Genomic DNA, 21571 nt, shown 5'->3' with positions numbered 1-21571 from the left:
GCATCGCTGAATCACTTTTGTTTGATATAGGTATTGAGGAAAGATATGCAAATTGTAAGCCACGAAGAACATTTTAGCTTTATATATTTAATTACACAAACGGGTCTACCGCGATATAATTTCATTGTTTTTACGTTTCAGCTGAGTTGCACCAGCTGTGGTCACGGAAAGACCACACTGACTGTGGTTGGGGTGGGTGTAGGTGGTGTGAGACTGTGGTCTTTCCGTGACCACAGCTGGTGCAACTCAGCTGAAACGTCGGAATTAAAGGTAAAAACAATGAAATTATATCGCGGTAGACCCGTTTGTGTAATTAAATATGTGTACAAAACGCGAGAGTTTAAAGTGTTACATTTTAGCTTTCTTGTCATTGCTTCGCTTGAACCAGTACCTTCTTAAATTAATAATGATGTAGATAAAGGTATTTAATTTCATCCATTCAATAAAAATAGTTCTCATATCATACAAAAATAAAACAAGGCCTCCGAGACCCAAGGCTAGAAGATTAGCTTACCAAGAGTTGTTTACCATAAGGTAGGTAATGAATGTTACCTTTCAACTCAGTAAAATTCCTCCTTATTTCAAGTTAGACATAAAGTTATAAAGTAAATTTGAATTCTAAGTTGGGAAGTAATGTTATATTACAAATACAAATGGGCGTGCTATGTTTACTTGTTTAGTGCAACTTTCTCGATCTGCAAATTAGATACTATGCTATAACTGTCTGGTTTCCCAATCTAAGTCCTAGAAAGTGCCAAACCACAGCCGAAGAAAGTCGATTCGAAACACTCGTCCATCGTAAAATGTAACCGCAAACAGTCTATACGTAACTGTAAGTGTTTACTTTCAACCAAGAACTAAACATTCAACCAGGCTAAATAGAGCCAAGCCATGTTTAGGTTATTTAGGTACTTAGTGCAGCTTCTTATGTCGACCGCTATACTTGTGACTTGTTATTGTAGTAGGCCAATTTATTATGTGGGGGGTTTACCGGGGGACCGGTTGTCGAGTCGAATCTAACCCAATCCTTTCCGCGAAAGAGTTCAATGCTCGAGTATCTTATGTTTTTGTTTTTAACGACGATTCTCACTCAGATACGTGCTGAAAATACGCAGCTTTATAAATCTCACGTGAGATTTTAGAGACGATTAATAGGGATCAAAAAATATCCTCAATAATCGGAGTTCACATTTATATTGGTTTCATATATGATAACGAGCGCCGGTGCTTGGTTAACAATTGGAATACAACCCTCAGTCAGAGCCAGACGTGGATCCCATCCACTTTACTCGATCAATTCAGCGACCGAACTCGTAATTCAACTTTATTTGGCTTACAGCAAAGTTCAATTTGCATTAAGCTATTGTAGCTAAGTAATAAGTAGAACAGACGCTGTTGCAACTTGCAGTGGTTGAAATGAATATCTCATCATTGTGGTAGGCGTTGGTTGAGTCGATACTTGCTCTTAATTACACACATTAAATTTAATGACCGATTTCTCTATCGCGATAATTACAATGTTTTAAACATTTAACGAGTACTTGTAAACACTGTATGTATTTCGTTCCTTTCTACTCAAAAGATTACATTATGCTTAGTTATCACCGCTCCGTTGAAAGGCACTTGTATCTCGCACTGCACTCGGGTAAGTAATCACACCTGTTAAATATGAGTAAGAGCTTTACTAACCTACTCATCCAGCTATTTTTAATACAAAATTGACATGACAAGACAACTTTTTTTAGTTTTTTTATAAAAGAGCTATGAAGTTTAAATGGTTAACGCATATGCCAGTAGGCTGTTGCAAGGAGGTCTATTAGTAACTTTGTAACGCAGTCACTGTCTGTGGCATTAACTCATTTACCTCGGCGCATACTGCATGACATTTATCTGCACTTGGTACCACGCATGCCTGCCGTACCGGGTCATCGCACTCTGACTCATATGCGCGTGCGCTACCATCTCACGGAACAAGTCTACTTTGAGCTCATGGCTATAGATCTACCATTTAACTGAGGCGGTTGATAATAAGTTGTTTGTTATGGTCAGTTACGGGCTTATTGAAGGCTTGACTGCATGAAGCTGTATAATTTTAAGCAAATAAAATATACGAAATTCACCGCGCTACTTCTTTACCAACCGCATGAAATTAGTATGAGACATATAGAAAGAATAATTTGGTCCGCATATTATTAATCGTCTTTTTATAAAGGCTTCAGTAAGCTACTAAGAGGATGTGAATAACGGCGGAGTTGTCAGCGAAAGAAGACCATTATGTATCGTTTTATGCATACAGTTGTTACTGTCCTCGAGGTGACTTATGCTCTAATCTAAGGCGAATGTTGCGCCTTTTGTATAAGCTTGTAGAAACTTATTTTATCGTGATCGTGGCAAATTACACGTATAAGTCATAACAACTTGCAAGCTTACCTCCCCGAAATAATAGACGAGACTGGGTCATCGCTAGTGATATCACTACATACTATACATATATGTACGATATACTGTTGTCATTGCCCTGTCTGGTTCCGCCTTGGCAGTCTTTTGCGGCACTTGTGTTTCTTGTCATCATGCAAATCTTGTCTTAATTTAGAATTACATCCATAATTTCATCGATCTATTATGTATATACTATATTTTACATCTGTAGTAAAAATATCATCATCAGTATTATTGAATATCTTAGCATTTTACACTAGAGGAGTAGGTATAGGTACCTAATATAAATAATCGCCACACTACTATTTTTCTTTAGGAGTTTATCTTTTTATAACACTTAGCTTTTTCGGTCTTTGTGTCATTACGTTAAGATAAAACGTATCTTTTCTGTACGTATACAAGCGAACTGACAAATAAATGATACTGTATTTAAAATGGAGTTCTAAAAGAATCATGTTTCAGTAACCTCGATTGCTCTAAATTTAGCTCTAACAAAGGCTTTCATTCACCGCCTCGCGGCCGACCAGGCTCTAACTGAAAATTTCAATCACATGCACCCGATGCTACAAATCCATGTATACAGACTAACATACAACACAATGTATGCACCGAGTCTGCCTAACCTACAATACAAACGTGTGAGTTTACTCCGTCAACTGTGGTTGCGCACATAGCTTTGTTGCTAAAACAGTTTTGGCTTTGATTACAAATTTGCAGCTGGGAATGACGAATTAGATAGATCACATTGTAATGATGTTTATAGGGATTTCAATTTATAAGTGATCGTTTCTGGCATTCCCTTTTTATCATGGGAGACCGATTTAAAGTTTGCACTGTTGTTAGCTTTCCCTTTTAAAATGTTAAAATTTGAGCATCAGTAAAAAGAAAGATGTAGAAACGTCTTTGCGTCTATGTGAACATACAAAAAATACATCATCATCATCATCAGCCATAAGACGTCCTCTGCTGAACATAGGCCGCCCCCTTATGGGGGGATTGGGGGGTGAATGCCATAATCGCCACGCTTGGCAGGCGGGTTGGCGATCGCAGTCGAGTACACCGAATTTGAAGGACGCTGCTGCCCGTCGACCGGTGGTCTTGGACGGAGTTTAAGGACATACCCGGGTCCAAAAAATACATAAAGTACGTTTTTTTTTCACTTGGTGATTTTTTTTTGTATTATTCTCCGTGTAATTTATATTACAATTCTAAAAGCTCATCCAAGAACCAGGATCGAATGACGCACAATTAATTTTTCCCCTTTTTCATTTGACGCTGAATTCGCAGACTAAAATCCATAACATCACCTTATTTAGAATCGTTACCCACTCACCTATATATCATACTTATATGGTATATATTTAATTACATACGAAAGGTCTACCGGTGTCCTCCCAGCCGGTTCATCTTCCTTGTGACCTAGACGCGTCCATTTTGCATTTTAAACATTTTTCTCTTATTGCAATAACCTTGCTTTTTGTCACATTCTTCAGTTGCCGCCTTATTTCCTGGTTAATATGATAAGCATTGCCTATAAAAATAAATAGTTAGTTCGCGGCGTATCCGTTTAAGAGGAATATATAGATACGTACAAAATCAAAAAGATAAGTGTGTTACGAAATCGGATCTTTATCTGAATTCCTAAAGTCTTTTCTCCTATCTTTGCATTCCCTAATATTGTTTGTCATAATGATCAGTTGTCCTAACACTAAAGACCCTAATTTTGGTTTCCCTAATTATTGATTACTTATCCTAATGTTATTAAGCATATTTTCTTTTTTTCGAGGGTCGCAGTTCTAACCCTAACCTAACCTACTTTTGTGGCAGCAAGTTCTAAAACCTAACCATTTTTCAGAACCTTATATTATGGAAAATAATCGTTATGACAATTGATTGTTAGGGCATGTGCCCATTAGGACAAACTAGTTAGGGCAAGTGACTTTAGGACAAACGTTGTTAGGGATTTAGAATGACACCCTACGAAATCGAAGTAACTTATCATTGGAGACATAACATTAATATACATATAACAAAATAGATTGCCGAATTTTACCACCTATACCTTTGACACATTAATTATAATGTCTTGACATTTAATTTATTGACATAGTTGACCTAATCGCCACCTGTCATCGTCGTTGCATCATCAGTTAAGGTTAAGGAAGTCTGCTTCCATCTCTGAGATGTTCTCATATAACTAAAATTGACAGTCCTAATCCTCACTGACACTTATCAAATTAATGAAATCGAGTGTTTCCGTGTTTGTTTTAGAACAAACATTCACCATTACAGATTGTTTGCGTGTCAAATAAACCTTTTGTGCTAACTAGTCTAGTACGCGCGAAGCCGTTTGAAATATGCGATTGGTCTCGCCACTCGACCGCGATTCGATACGAATTGTTGGCGTGCTGAACAAACGCGAAACAAAAACACATTTTCTTTGTTAATTTCACCGGCAAAGTAAGCTTTGTGCAATGTGTACAATATTCCGCCTGGATTGATTAAAACGCATGTGTAATTTTTGACGTAACGTTTGTGCATTGGACGATCAGCTTTGCTTTTCATTCTGCATTTATTTATTTTGCTGTGCAAAGCTGCAGCAATAAACCTAACGTTTTTTTTTCTAGGTATAATATATTATACAAACAGCTGGTACTAGATTTTCCTAAAATAAAAACCGGGCAAGTGCGAGTCAGACTCGCGCACGAAGGGTTCCGTACCATAAAGCAAAAAAAAATGGAAAAAAATGCAAAAAGAAAACGGTCACCCATCCCAGTACTGACTGACCACGCCCGACGTTGCTTAACTTTGGTCAAAAATCACGTTTGCTGTATGGGAGCCCCACTTAAATCTTTATTTTATTGTTTTTAGTATTTGTTGTTATAGCGGCAACAGAAATACATCATCTGTGAAAATTTCAACTGTCTAGCTATCACGGTTCGTGAGATACAGTCTGGTGACAGACGGACGGACGGACGGACGGACGGACGGACGGACAGCGAAGTCTTAGTAATAGGGTCCCGTTTTACCCTTTAGGTACGGAACCCTAAAAATCATGTTTGTTAGATAGGTATCATGTATACAATAAAATACTATGTGAAACGATGTAAACTCACTTACTATTTGCCAAACGCGGCATCTGAAATGCCAGTCAAACTATTTTTCCTTCCGCAACACAATAGAGATTGAAACAATGGCCCAGAAGGTAATATATTATGTAATTGACAACTGAACAAGGGTAGAACGAAATACAGCCTTCCATTAAAAGTATACATTGAAGAAATAGAGGAGTCCGTCCAGTTGGGAACATTATCTCTCGCTAACTAAAACACATGGAACTGCGTATTATAATCGCATCAGAGTTTCTGGCTGACTTGCAAGTCATACACCTAAGCTTAAAGAAGTCTCTCATAAATCCATCACGTCTCAAAACCCAATGACGACCTCAAATTTATTTTCTTAGACCGGGGTTAGCTTTATGTGCGTGTGAAAAGATGACACGTTATTATACTGATTGATTGATGCTGGCAATGTGGTAATTCATCGTCTATAGATTATCCAACGGTAAAAATGCTGAGCTACATAACATGATGTACGACTGCGTAGCGTAGATTTACGGCTGTTGAATTCTGTACTGGAAATACCAAATTCAATGAGTCTCTCAAGGAACATTATTTATTTTCTATTAAATAGAAATAACGAGAGAAAATTTCGAACAAAAGCCTCCTGACATGTCTGCAAAGAAAATTTATTGTTGTAGCCTCTTTTATTGTGTATCATTTGAGTAGGCCCTTAATTCTAATCCGCAAATTGTGAACCCGTTTCTTAATAAACCGCTGCTGAGTAACTTGGACTTTTAATTCAAAAAAATAAACGGCTGAGATAGATACGAATTTCAGTACAAATGAGCAAAGTTTTGGTCGAGCGATCTAATAAATAAACGTTAATGAATCAAGCGAGCGTCTTGACACTGTGAATACCTTCAGAAAACATAAATTGAAAATTCCACCAACGGTATCGGATTCCACAGAACAAAGCGGCGATCACATTTTCATGGGACGAGCCGACGCGTAAGTCAGATAAGGGTCTTGTTGTCTTAAGGATAACCTACAAACAAATGAGGAGGCGTCGAGTAAGGGAACGGGGAGATAAGTTTCTCTAATAAATGATTTCAGTTAACTAATAACTCGCTTTAGTCAGCTCGGAGTAATTAACAACGGAGACGCCATGTCTAAAATTTTCGGTACAAAATAGTCTGCCGTTTTTTGCGGGGGAGGGGAACATCAAATGTATAGGTACGTCATGTCAGATAAACGTCAGTCCATACATATGGTTGACCATTGGCCGCCTATTTTCGACAGAGGGGAATGCCTGTTAATGGCGGCTCCATTGTTAATTACTCCGAGTTAGTCAGGCTTAAGGGAAAGCTGGAGTATCGAGCCGCGGCCATCTTTGGAAATAAATTTCATGGCGTTATAAAGATCTAACTTAATGATTTTATACTTAAACATAGGGCCTGAACAGCAGTAGCAAATAATACTATAGCCAAAGGTTCCTGTTCTTAATAGGAGTAAAAATAATTAACGTATAGGTACGCGCAAATGTTTAGTTCACGAGTTATTCGTTATATTTCCAAGATAAGAATCCTGTAGAGAAATTTATCGTCATTCAATGTTACTGTTATTACCATAGCGCGACCTAAGGCGCTAAAAGGTCCTGAGCGTTTCATTATTTGGTCTCAGATATAATTTTTGAATCACAAGGGCAAACATCGTCCTATATTGATTTAATATAAAATGTAATATTCGTATTTCCACCTGCAGGATTACGTAGTCTTTCGGATCATTAGCGCCTATTCTGTTGTGATGTAACAGCAGACGGAAGTCCTGGAAAGCAGGATTGAAAAAACAAGAGAAAAGGGGAGGCCTAGAATTACTTATCTCAGCCAAATAAAATATAATGCGTCCTATGAGGAAATTAAAAGACTGGCACAAAAAAGAAATGAGTGGCGATTACTCCACTGACAAGAGAAAAGCTCTTAATTTATGATAATGATGATGAATTGGCGATGGTGAAGTGATTGATATGAAATGGAATTTTATTTTGAAAGAAAAAAGACAAATAGTATTTAACATTATACAACTTTTACAAAAATTTGCAGAATCAGTGACCGGAAAAGCGAAGCAACCGCCGCTGAGATACAAGATCAATCTGTACTCTACTTATACAAGAGAAAGATAAGGGCCGTCTCTTAATTGCGCTCCAAGGGTCTCTGTAAGGGATCCCGCTGACGGTGCAGGCAAAAGCCGAAGCAAGGGATTGTGGAGGAAATGGAACGGACGAATCCCTCCGTTCCCTCCTAGCTCCCAAATGATCAATCGTTACGTCACACTGTAACGCTCGAAGTTCCCGTCTAATGCATGCCGTTAACAACTTCAGATTTTCTTTCGCTGTTGGGAATTTTGAACGTTACGAGATAATGTTGAAATAATAAAATTCCCCTTATTGCTCTTTGAGATGTTTTGCTCGGCTTGTGAGCGTGCAAGGGAAGTTTAAACGTTAAAGTAGCTAAGCTCCCTACCTATATCTCCCCTTTAGAGTAGGTTATTACTCAAATAATTTGTGCCAAGTTTGCTAGAGAGGCATTAACGAAATTGTTCTAATACAAGTTTTAAGTAAGATATAGGTATAGAACTTAAACTTACAGACGTAACATGAATTTTCTTCGTTGGTTCGGTTAATAAAGCCGCTAAATTAAAACGGCAAAACTCGTCACCAAAGTTTACGTTTCCAGACTCCTTCATAATTAAGTGAAAGTGAAAGTGTGTGTAAAGGTATACGTACCCTCACGAGGAAAAATTATCAAATAAAACCGTGCAGCAACAGGAAGTTTATTAAAAAGCAACATTTCTCGCACTTCCCTCTCTAGGGCATAATATCGTCCCGTAATGAACTTCCATTCCACAAACCTCTGCGTTCGGTTGTAAAACTCCCCCATATACCTACTTTATTACTTAATCATTTAATAGTTACACGTATAGTATTTAATTGTTGGCAAGAACATCTAAAAGCGACTGAATGCGTTCATTAAAATGTAATCAACGTCAAGAGCCTTCACTACACCTTATCCCCAGTTGTGGATTCAATAAAACTCCCTTCATTTAAATAATTACGTTTCGGCGTTTCCAAGATTCTACAGACACACATGGTTTAGGTTTAAGCTTCAAATTAAACTCAAAAAGTTGGAGTTAAATTTTATTATGATATGACGAGTTCAAATTCAGATATTTCTCATATTTCATAACTTCCAAACCATTAAATGTTATGAAATTTCCTAAGTTATCAATCCCTCTCCGTATGTAATGATTTATTATTGTGTTGGAAATTATATTCGTGTAATTATTCATCTCAACTTACGCGCGGAGCTAGTTACTTAGTTAGATACCGAAATGTTCGAGCAACTTTACCGTCTCACAAACGAGCGAGGTCTTGATTAGTATGGATGACACAAATATTTCAAGCGATGTAATTTCAATCTGCATGAGACTGCAATCTCAGATTCCCAATCCAATATCACAGCACTTTGTACGCTAAAATTCTAATCTACTTGCAAATTTTATCGACGACGGAAATGCTGTGTCCTGTTCGTATCCAGATTTATGGCCAAAGGTCGTTCATTGGGATTCTCTAATCCTAAATTTATGACGGTTTTAGGTCACAATACATATTTTTATCGGGCCGTTTTGTCAATAAAAACGCCTCATGTGAAACGTGATAGTGACTAGGTATCGTAAATAATTCTACCAGTTTACCACTCGGAGAAAAAGAAGTATAGTTCTCTCTATCACGGTAACCGAGAAAAAGTAAGTTTTCTTAGTGTTGTTTCTTTATATCGCAAAGCATGTGCCGACGTTCGTTACAAATCGTCCACGCCGCTTCTTTTGAAGGGGGGTCAGTCGGAAATTTTTCCATCAACCTTTATGGCGGATTAGTGTCCAATTCGATATTTTGGCTCACCGTTTAAAACTAAAAAAATACGCTTCCCCCGACTGTGACGCGGTCTCATGAATTATTTATTTGATCGTACAGAAATTTTTGAACATGTTTTTATAAAAGTTTCGTTCCAATTTATATGCTCGGCAACCATTTGCATATTCGCGTGTAAGTTTTATGCAGTGTCATGAATGAATGAATGAAGTTCAATTTTGAGTTTCATTAACTTAAGGAAACACAACATTTGGATACTAAATTGCTCTGAAGTGGATTAACTAAGGTACCTACAGCTTGTTGTCTCAATAATCTTCATTGCAAGTATCAATAATGTTTAGAGCATCATAAAAGAGAATTGTTGCATAAGATTTATTATTAATTATAAACTCAAACTGAGTTTATTCGCAGCTACAGAAGTAGGAGCAAAAAAATTTAGTTTTATTTCCCCAGTACCTAAGGTTTCTAATCAAGGGGGCGCCTTTGTCCGCGAGCGTGCACTAATTGTGTGGCGAGTAACAAGCGGTCGCTGGTTGGTCACATACACTGGTTGCCAACAGACACCATTGTATAATCAGGGATTTAGTTGTGAAATTCTTACCTCTAAGATAAAAAAACCGGGCAAGTGCGAGTCGGACTCACGCACGAAGGGTTCCGTACCATAATGCAAAAAAACCGGGCAAGTGCGAGTCGGACTCGCGCACGAAGGGTTCCGTACCATAAAGCAAAAAAATAATGGAAAAAAATGCAAAAAGAAAACGGTCACCCATCCAAGTACTGACCACGCCCGACGTTGCTTAACTTTGGTCAAAAATCACGTTTGCTGTATGGGAGCCCCACTTAAATCTTTATTTTATTCTGTTTTTAGTATTTGTTGTTATAGCGGCAACAGAAATACATCATCTGTGAAAATTTCAACTGTCTAGCTATCACGGTTCGTGAGATACAGCCTGGTGACAGACGGACGGACGGACGGACGGACAGCAGAGTCTTAGTAATAGGGTCCCGTTTTACCCTTTGGGTACGGAACCCTAAAAAAGAATAAAGATATTTCACAGCGAGAAAGGAAAAGAAGCAAACACTGTGTAGAGAATGTTGGCTAATGAATATTATACATACCTACATATACGAGATAAGGGCATAAATATTTGTAGGCAAGCCAAATTAGATGTCTCAAATAAATTGTATTGTCTATAATATAGACAAGGCCCAAGGTGATTAAGATCGAGTTCAAAGGACGGACGCCTCTCCTTTGATGTCCATACATAATAGGATGAATTCTAGCAAAGGGATCTACTTACTATCTATATGCTAAAAATCTAATTTGATTACACTGTTTATTTTGCTCAATTTATCCTAAATTTATTTATAAGTTTCTGAAAGCCTGTTAACGAAGACAGCTACGTCTAAAAGTATCTTATTTATAAGTTGATTAAGTTGCTCCAATTCATTGTTAATTGTGGAGCGCAAGTTTCGTTACGTTTTGTCATAGACTAGGAATCCTCTAGACCGAGTTTAGAGCAATTATTTCATGCAATGCAATCGATGATGCCAAAAATGCGGGGGTGCGCGGGACGAGGTGAGCGAAGTCTCGTGGCGTGATTGGTCCGTTCAAAGACACGGACGTCACACAAAGACACTTTTGACTCGAACATGGAGTAAAATTACCGTATGCCGTGGCAGAGGGTGTAGCGCGACTATGCTCAGTCTGGTGGATGTTTTGTCTGTGCGTTTTGTTGTCTGTAAAGTGCGGCTTGATTACAAATCCAACTTAATTATTTACCTGCAATGTTTTTAGTATAGCAAAGCCAAAAGGAGGGGTTATGATTTTGTAGCCTATGTATGTTTGTGTTGTGAGGTCCACTGTGTGATATCTACTGGGCCGATTTTTATAAATGAGCTGTTATTCGATTCCTTATTGTGGTCTGATTGATATGCACAAGTTACATTTTAACCAAGGTAAAAAAATGTAAAGTGAGAATACAAAATAAACTCACTTCGTTAAACACGCTTTACTATTTCTTAAAAAAATATTCAGCCAGCACAGACAAGCGCAATGAACTTAAATCTTAAATATCACTTAGTCATTTTCCCATGGCACAAAAGACACGTTTAACAATGCACGTCATGTTGCGTAATGTAATGTTGATGTCATGTTTTTTTTCACACGCCAATCTTGCCGGAGTCAAACTCTTTATCTGGGTCAACCCTGCCCTGATTAGCGCATATACAGAGCAGAGGCTCTAGTCTAGAGACTCAACAGGGTTGCCAACAACGACTGTGGAGTGGAAACTTTCAAATTGTTACGGCAGCGATACTGGTTTATTTTTCCGTTGTGAGATTTTTTATCAAAAGCGCGAGCTAGGAAAATAAACTACAAAAGTCAAGATAGAAGTATAACGATACTACTTATTTAGGGCTACCCCACACTAGCGTCTCCGGAGCGTCGGCGTCTGTTCAACTGCCTATATGGCTGCTGCTCAACACAACTTTGGCGCAACTGCGCTACGCCATTTCCATAGCATAAATTTCACACTGTATTAGTTTAATGTTTATACAAGTTTGTTTTCTGTTTGCTGTTCAAAATATCCGTTATTATTATTAAATATAAATTATAAACATGTTAGCAGCAGCTTGTTTGCAATATGTATTCGTAAACACCATCCATGTGCAGATTAATTTAGTTCATTTGTGTCTTAATTGAACTGGAACGTAGCATAACGTGTGTATACAGCCTATTGACATAAACTGTGTACCTCTAGATGCTTTCTCGGGCTATCTAATACTTGAATGCACTCAATTTGATTTGCTGTCAACAGTTCAACACTAACCTGGTTCAACACTGATCTAAGGGCCAGTTGCACCAACCACAATTAGAAGACTGACCTAACTCTGCAGTATATTATGAAACTTCCCGAACAATAAAAATTAGCAAACACTTGTGACAGACGGTCTGGTGGAACTGCCTCTACATGTTTTATTAAATCCGTTAATTATATGTTTAGATATTGCGATCAAATCTTCCTCTGAACCTCTCCAAACCGTCAACATATGATGGCATTCATTGACAAGTCCTCGCCAATATTTCTGCCTTAAACTTCATCGGTTGAAAGTACTATTATGTTCCATAGTCAAATGATCAACAGCTTGTTTAAAATTTATTCGTTAAGGCGGGATTTCGCCAGTGTGCGGCACAAACACTTTTGTACTGAATATGCTTGTGTTAGTTGTGTTGCAGTGCCTCACACTGGTGGAATCCCGCCTTTAACATAACAAATGTGCGGAATTGTCGAGTAAATTAGTTGTTCGTAATAGGCAATTACTGGCGTGATAACATAACATGTGTAGTGTAGACACAGCATATTGACATAAGCTGTGTCTCGGGGTGCCGTCGCAGTGTCTACTTGAATGCACTTTGATCTGTGAGCATTGATCAATCATATCATTGCAATCTAATCTTACCGCTGTATTGCTTTACTGTAATCGTCAACATATATAACATGAAGTAAGTACATAATATGTATGTGAGTAATATCGTCTGTTATGGTTTTTAATATGTCTGCCTATTGTTTTACAATTCTGAATGTGTTTAATTTGTCCAACTTATGAAACTCATGTCTGCATCAGCATGCTTGTTCAACAATAACGTACAATACTAAATAATAACACATCCGTCTATTTTGTCTATGTGTTGTCCTTCAAATAGTGTGCACCGATGCCACCGATACACAATTAGTGATATGATATGAGTATTAAAATTAATGCAATGGTAATGTTATTTAAAATAATGGGCGACCACTAACTGAACTGAAACTAAATCAAGTACCTACGTTATCGGTAAACCAAAATTTAACCACATTTACGTATCCACCTTAAATTCTGTAGTACATATTAATAACCGTAGAATGTTCAGACTGTTACCTAGACTTCCTGACTAATGTGTTTTGTTTCCGACACATTGTTGCGGCAGCATACATTAGCTCGTGTATGGAAGCAATGCACGTAACACATCTAAGTCTAAACTAGTGGCAAAGTTATAACTTAGTTATCGTTAGATCATTACTGTTCTAGTATTTAGCTAAACTTGTTATTCAAGAGCTTGAACTGCCGCACGTCAGATTAATAGCACAGAACTTACTCACTCAAATTTAGTGATTTACTTTGTCCAAGGGTAGGCTGATTTTCTACCAGAGATGTTAATAACTACATTCTGCGTAGCTAAGGAAAAAACAGTATACATCTACGAGTATTGTGGTGTACGACGTGTATACAGTGACGTGTATAGAGTGTACGTGTTGGTATGTGTACATACATACTTAAACGCCCGAATTTATTTGGGGGAAAACCATTTATTACTAAAAGAAATTAATAACTAGCTTAAATCTAAAACAGGCCCTTTGAGGCATTGTACCAAGGATGCTGGCGGCATTTCCTCGTCGTATCGCAATGCTGATACGTTATGCGAGGTAGCCGGCAGCTCTTCGGTCAGCAGTTACGTCATCGTCAACCAGACGCTTCGCGATTTCTGCTAACAACTTTATGCACGCTGGGACATTTTTTTTACATTTTATTTTATATCATGCCTTTATCGAATAACGCGGTAGCTTTCCTCAGACAATTTCTGTTCTCGTTGCATCGATTGTTCCAATGTTCTTTTTTTATTCTCCATGTAACGTCTTGTCGCCCCACAACGCCCGAGGGCCGGTCTTATCACTCGTATCCGTCGTAACGCTCACTCCGCTTACATGTATTGTCACGATAAAGTTTTTCTTCCTTTGTGATCTTATCACGGCTTTGTGTGGCCCGTGGTTTCTATAGATTCGATAATAGCTGCGCTTTCTGGTGTGTTAACTTTTTTATGGGACTATTATCTGTTTCTAGATAAGGAGGTTGTTTGTATAGTATGTAACAAATTGAGTTGTTTTCGTTCATGGTGGGTCTGTAATGTTATTAAACTGATAAGCGAATTATAATATTCTTTCTAGAAAACACAGAAAAACTCGATGCGGCATCCTATATGGGTAGCTAGGTACAGTTATTAAAACTGCTAGCGATGTATTGCTGTACTACGTTATCAGAAATAGGTAAACTACGTGAACGCGTCCTAGGATCAACATTTATTTAGGTTCTAACACCAGTAACCATGTTTAAAATGCATTTTTTGTTGCAACTTGCAATTGTAAATCTAGTTTTGGGTAATGTCTCTGGCATAGTTAGTTTCGCATTAATTCTCAGTTGGCTACTGCTGCAAAAAGTCTGCATAATACAAAATGGTCCTTGCCTATCATGTCAGTAAAACGTATCGCCTAAGCTCAGAAATAAATTTTCAAGTCTGCTGTGCTTTGGAAAATAAAGATCGCTTTGACAACCGAGATATTTTCCTGTAGAGTTTATTAATATACTAGCGATGCGCCCCGGCTTCGCACAGGTTACACCAAACCTAACAAATTATACACCTAAACCTTCCTTAAGACTCACTCTAATGATAGGGGCTATTCATAAATTACGTCATTTCAAATTAGGGGGGGGGGTCTGGACATCGGATGACGGTAGCATGAAGTAGGAGGAAATGGGGTCATTTGAAGCATGATTTTTGGATGATTATAGGGGGGGGGGTCAAAAATCGTCAAAAATCGATGACGTAATTTATGGACAGCCCCATAGGTGAAAAGTTGAAAACCGCATGAAAATCCATTCAGTAGTTTTCCAGTTTACCGCGAACATTCACACAAAAAGACAGACGCGGCGGGGGACTTTGTTTTCTAAGGTGTAGTGATTCTAAATCACTCTCCAAATATTTGATAACACAGTTCCATGAAAACCATTATTGTTGCCAATTTAATTGAAACTACATTCAACTTTACCGAAGTTAATGACATAAATTAACCTCAGCTAACAAATTGCAGCCCATTCTAACGTAGCGTGGTTGTTTGTGCATGCATTTTAATGTGTACCGGCTAATAATTGGTTTTGTAATTAATTGTGACGATCCAATTAAAATTGTTTATCAAACTATGTTAATAATTTGTGCCCAAATCTTTTGTGTTTTTATTTATTCATTAATATGTGATGTAACCTACATTTGGTGAGGCCGCATCCAGAAAATTCTAACATTTAGCTGACAGTCGCTGGGCGTCAAAATTATAAGCCAGCAAGCGATGTATTTCGTTTACTCGTTAGTCTTCTTACTCGCACAAGAGAGCATGTATAGCAAGAGAGATCAGAGAATATATGCCAGAAACATTTCTCAATAACGTATTAGGTCAAAAATTTATTACATTAAAACAATCATAAGTACATAGGCAAAGGGTTAGGTAATACATATGTGGGTAGGGTAGAAAAGTGGTTTCAATCGATGTGTGGAAGGGCGGCACCGTCGTCGAACCCAAGCCACCTGGCGGTGGACTTTAAACTCATTACGTATTATGTTTTCCCAGGTCTATGAATGACCCATTTATAAAAAAAAAAAACATTTTGTATGTTTCGTCGATACGTTTTTATTGTTGTAGAGACATTCCTACTAATAAATACCGCTTCTCTTTATTTTATTAACATCATAAGGATTTGCTCCTATAGCATTTCGAGAGAACTGAAGCGAAGTGAATCTCCTTTCAGGCTGTCAGTGAGGATAAAATCTTCGTTAAAATCTTATCCATGTACCTAAATACATCAAACAGTGTACATCTATTGCGGACCTTTCGCTCCGTACCCTCGATCGTTTTATCCGGGAAGCGTGTAATTGCTGATTGATGTCCAAATCGTCACCGAATCAATCTCAATTTGAGATAAACGACTCGCGCCGACTTCAAATTGGAATTGATGAAAATACTTTTTGAAGTTCTTATGCAAATCTCATCTTTTGTCTTTGAAGGAAGTATACAACATTTTGTCAAGTGAATAAGCAATGCGAGCGTTGGGTATTGGCGTTGTAAGAAGTTGTGGTAAACAACATGAATCGTCAAATTTGTAGTGCTATTGACTCCTATCTTGTTGATTGTCAATCAATTATATCATTGCCAATGACCATCGAGACTGGGAGAGGCACGGTGGCAAGTTTTGTGATAAGACCTCGCTGACAAGAGGCAAAAAAGGCAAAAACGACGCCAAAGTGTCTCAGTACCGGTTTCCGCGTCTTCTCTTGTCAGACCTGTGTTAGACCATGTCGTTCTCGCATCGGTCTATTTAGCCACCAAAAACGGTGTTTCTCTGGTGTTACACCATAAATCGTCTGCAATAGACGAAAAGGTCTACGATGAGTATGGCACTTCTACTCAAGTTTTTACGAGTTCTCGGTTAGTTGTTCTAGTTCACCGGTTCTAGATGTAGACCCTCTAGCGTACCTACAAGTATCTAGTTAAAAGTAGGCAAACGTCTCAGGCCACTTGTCCCGTGACTCACCCATCAACTGGCACACACGTCGACGCTACCGGTTCGACTCGTGCGCCGGTCGACAAACCTTTGCCTTAGAAGAAAAGGCCTAATGTAATATTTACACGTTCTTGTTATTTGAGTCTTATCTCTCAGAACATAGGTTAGATATTCCAATGATATCTTCTATGCGGTTAAAATCTTTTAGTAGTCAGTTTGTTATCTTTGGTCATTAACATCTGGACTGCAGTCTATCTCCGTTCTCAGTAATTCAGACTTTGGTATTTAGGACTAATAGTTTCTGGCTACATTAAGGAAATACTGTCGGTAGTGAACCAGCTGCAAGGAAATTCAAAACACTATTAGATTATGGCATATTACACCGTTCAACGAGATTGAGCTATACGCGTTATGAGTAATAAATAATACAAGACATTATAGGTTAATGTTTATATTGAAACTAGGGATGTACCGACTAGTCGCCGACTAGTCGGGAAAGCCGACTATCCGGCCACATTTGTAGTCGGCGATTAGTCGGCGACTAGTCGGCAAAAATGGCCGATTAGTCGGCACTTTATTAGTGAAAGAATACCATATGTTTTATGTTTATTTTATTAAAATACCTTATCAGGATGCATACGAAAACTTTTGTTCATATAAATAATTGACCGTTTGATCGTTATCGTATGTCGGTAGGCTGGTGTTTTCCTCTACAGGTCGATCTCAACTGATTCTCGTGTAATTTCATGTGCAAGTTCGACAGTTAATTATTTTTATTGTTATTTAGTTTTTTTTTTAATGGTAGAACCATGAGGAACTGTTATTGCAAAATTTAGAGACAGACAGGGCTCGTGAGGGCTAGACGTTGCTCGTGAAGACGCTGACCACAGGGAATAGGTTCTTAACTGGCGACTTCATACGGAAATAGAGCCTTGGAAATACCTCCTACAAGCTGTACTGACGGTCTGCTCAGGATCGTAGAATAAAAGAACTGAAATTGAACGAGGATTCTTGTGATAGGTCTTTGAACCTGTAGAGAACACTTTTTAGCTAAGCTAATATGATGAATAGCGCAACAAAAGGAGCAAAACTATTGTTTTTCACCTGAACTTATACGAAACTAATGATCTGGCCGACTAGCCGACTAGTCGGCCGACTAATCGGCCATTCGAGCGCCGATTAGTCGGCTAGTCGGCTAGTCGGCCAAATCAATAGTCGGTACATCACTAATTGAAACGTGTTGTGTTTCAGGGGTATATAATATACGATCGTTTATACCTTCAAGCCTGAAAACGCAAAGTTATAAAATCATTTTCGTTACTTACGTTACTTAGACCTACATATATTCTGAATTCGTTTCTAGTTCTACTCATTCGATTTGGTCTGTATTTGTGTACACTATTTACTTTCTACTAAATTTTAAGAACCTTATTTTATGAACCTGTGAGCACATCTCCATAGAACACGACTCCACGTCTTCGTTTTAAGATTATGTTCCATATTTTGAGTGTGTACTGTCTCTTCCGAAAATCGTTTTTTCCATATTGATATTTTTGCCATTCGCAATTTTTACCATTTTACTTTTTCTCGATCGCATCCTTTTCCGAAATCATATTTAACCATTCGCATATTTTCCCATTATTTTAATTTTCCAATATCTTAACTTTCTAATAGGTTTTCTAACCATTCGCATAATTTCCCACTATATTTTATTTGTTCACAATCACGGAATAGATAGGTGCGACGACGAGCGAAGCGAGGAGGAGTGTGTTAGGTGAACTGCGAGCAAAACAGTGCGCGAAGCCGAGCGAGCGAAGCGAGCGTGCCGCCGCAGCGGCCGGCGAGCGCCAGAACCGACTAATTATATTGTACGATATTGATTTACAAAAAGAAATTATTTTTTAGTTAGTCTCTCGTATATTATAATAATACATATATCCAAATTATGCGAATGGTTAGAAAACATATTAGGAAAATAAACTACTGGAAAATAAAATTAATGGGAAAATATGCGAATGGTTAGAAATGCTTCCGGAAAAGGATGCTATCGAGAAAAAGTAAAATGGTAAAAATTGCGAATGACAAAAATATCTATATGGAAAAAACGATTTTCGGAAGAGACAGTACACACTCAACTAACTCGGGGTTAGTTAACCTGACAGTTTTTAATTGTAAACAGGCAACATTATTACATTTCCATTCCGTTCTACAAAGCAGCCAAATAAGAAAGAACGAACGAACGAATGGAAATGTATGCCTATCTCTCTTACACTATAACGTGGGGTATAAGACTTTCTTTCTCTAAGAGCGACGTGACGTGACATTTGGTTTAAAGCGTATTTTCTTCTGTCATTCGTCGTTGGCGCCTTTATTATTTTCTTTCAATTCTTTGCTGTTTGGTTTGTTTGTGCGACATTAATTCGATTATCAAAAAGAAATGGATAAGAAACCTCGTTTGCGTGCTCCAAATTTCACTCAAAGTGATAATTTGCTGCTGTGTGAGATAGTCGGCAAATACAAAGGTATACTAGAAAACAAGAAAACGGATGGAGCTAACCTTAGGCAAAAGCAGAAGGCATGGCTTGATGTGGAGAATGAGTACAATTCTTCCACAACAGGTCATTCACGCACTGCAGAAAGCTTGCAGCAAACTTACAAGAATCTGAAGAAAAAAGCAAAGAAGAATGCATCCGCGCAAAAAATGGATGTCATGGGTACAGGTAGGTACTTTGTTAATTACTTTGAGAACAATTACTATTTAGGGACAATCTTACCCTGGCCGCACACGCACGGAATTTTCTGGAACGTCCCGTTTCGACCTGTAATTCCGTAAGGAAACCGAATGAAAATTCCATGGGTCTGTGGCCAGCCTTACGCAGATCGAGCTAGCCCCAAACTAAGCAAAGCTTGTAATAATATGGGTACTAGGCGACGACGATATACATATATAGATAAACACATAGTTATATACTTAGAAAATACCATGACTCAGAAACAAATATCCCCCACACAAATAAATGACCGGGATTCGAACCCGGGACCATCAACTTCATAGACAGGGTCACTACCCACTAGGCAGACAGGTCGCGATCCAAGCATGTTTCTACAGTAAATTATAAATTAATATTTGGCAAGCCGGAGAGAGAGGCCCAACTGACTATCAGGGTATGTGATACTACCATGCCACAAGCTGCTCTGGGAGCTGAATAATTATCATGTTTGTCCTTAACATAATCTGGGGACCAATCTGCAATTGATATATAAATCAATCATGCCTACAAAGTGGTAGAATTGATTCCTATTTGAATTATTTATATTTTTGTTGTATGTTTGTCCCAGTAAATAACAATATTGTTTTCTTATGGTTGCTAATGTCTTCTAATTGTTTACCAGGAGGAGGGCCATCATCTAACATTGACAAAGATCCAGTATTGGAACAAGTTAAAGTTCTTGCTGGACCTGTTCTGGATGGTGTTTACACAATTTATGATGGAGATAGCAGTCTTATGGCATCCCAAAATATACCACCAATAGAACTTCATAATATTGGATCAGGTAAAATTTTATTTATTTATCTTAGGTTGGGTATTTTACAACATTTTTATTAAAGTAAAATAAAAAATACATTCAAAACAATATCTGGACTCTGCGCGCTGTGTCTATGAGCACCGCCTTCTGCATCTGACCCTTGATCCAACTACAACCTCTGGAAGTAACTTAAGATTGTTTATACGACAACGGTTTCACTCACTTGAATTTTTAGTCGCTATAATTAAAAAAATATGTCAAAATATGTGAATTTAAAATATGTCTCACGAAAGTTTAATATCGATTGTAACTTAAGATGTTTATTGTTGAGACTGCTTGCTGAAATAACCATCTGTACTGTGATCACCAAATCTACTTACCACATTTATTTAATTATTTCATTCTTAAATTTTTTTTTGTGGTACTAGGTTATCATTTTAAAAGGAATTTAAATAACATTTTAATAATTATATTTCAGTTTCTTCATTCGTGGAAATAGATATGGATCCTGCTGATAGCCAAGAGAACAATAGCGAACTACCTACATATTTCACCAATGAAAGGGCCAATTTGAAAAAGAAACCACACCGTTTATTGACATGTGAGTGTTGTTTGTCTGTATAATCTCGCTTATATAGACTTCACATGTCACTAGGAATTATTGTTTAGTTAAATTATGGATAGTAAGATGAATGCCATGTATAATTATGAGTTTAGTAATATAATGAATATTTTAATTAACTGCCTAGCCTAGTCAGTAGTATTACTGAATCGCGATTAGAAAGGGATTGAGATAGCTGTCAATCCATATTGATTTTGACGTAAGTGTATGGAAATCTGTTATTTCTAATCCCTTTCTGATCGCGGCATGATAATAACAGCGGAAGCAGGAGGTCCAGAATTCTGGTATGGGAATTTATTTGTGTTTGTCACAAATATTTGTTCCCGAGTTATGGATGTATTCTATGTATTATTATTCGATGGATATGTCTGGGAGGACATCATCATCATCATCATCTATGTATGTATTTACTTACCGTTTTTTAAATACTACGTCGGTGGCAAACAAGCATACGGGCCACCTGATGGTAAGTGGTCACCATAACCCGTAGACGCTTGCAACTCCAGAGATATCACATGCACATGCATTTACCTTCCTATTATATACCTATATTGTTATCTAGTACTCACAACATAAGGCTTATTAAGCTTACTGTAGGTTGATTTGTGTAACATAGTCCTATAATAT

The 21571-nt window shown here is 37.8% G+C and overlaps 1 protein-coding gene across 1 annotated transcript in view; it reads left to right on the top strand.

Annotated features, from left to right (window-relative positions):
• The window catches only part of LOC134670797 (ubiquitin-like protein 3), a 265658-nt gene that overhangs the window by 152341 nt on the left and 91746 nt on the right, over positions 1-21571 (top strand). The gene's annotated exons all lie outside the window — the stretch shown is intronic.

Source organism: Cydia fagiglandana, chromosome 14 (genome assembly GCF_963556715.1).
Source record: "Cydia fagiglandana chromosome 14, ilCydFagi1.1, whole genome shotgun sequence".
Classification (NCBI taxonomy): Eukaryota; Metazoa; Arthropoda; class Insecta; order Lepidoptera; family Tortricidae; genus Cydia; species Cydia fagiglandana.
Note: the sequence above shows the minus strand (reverse complement) of the source record. Positions and strands in the feature narration are given on the sequence as shown.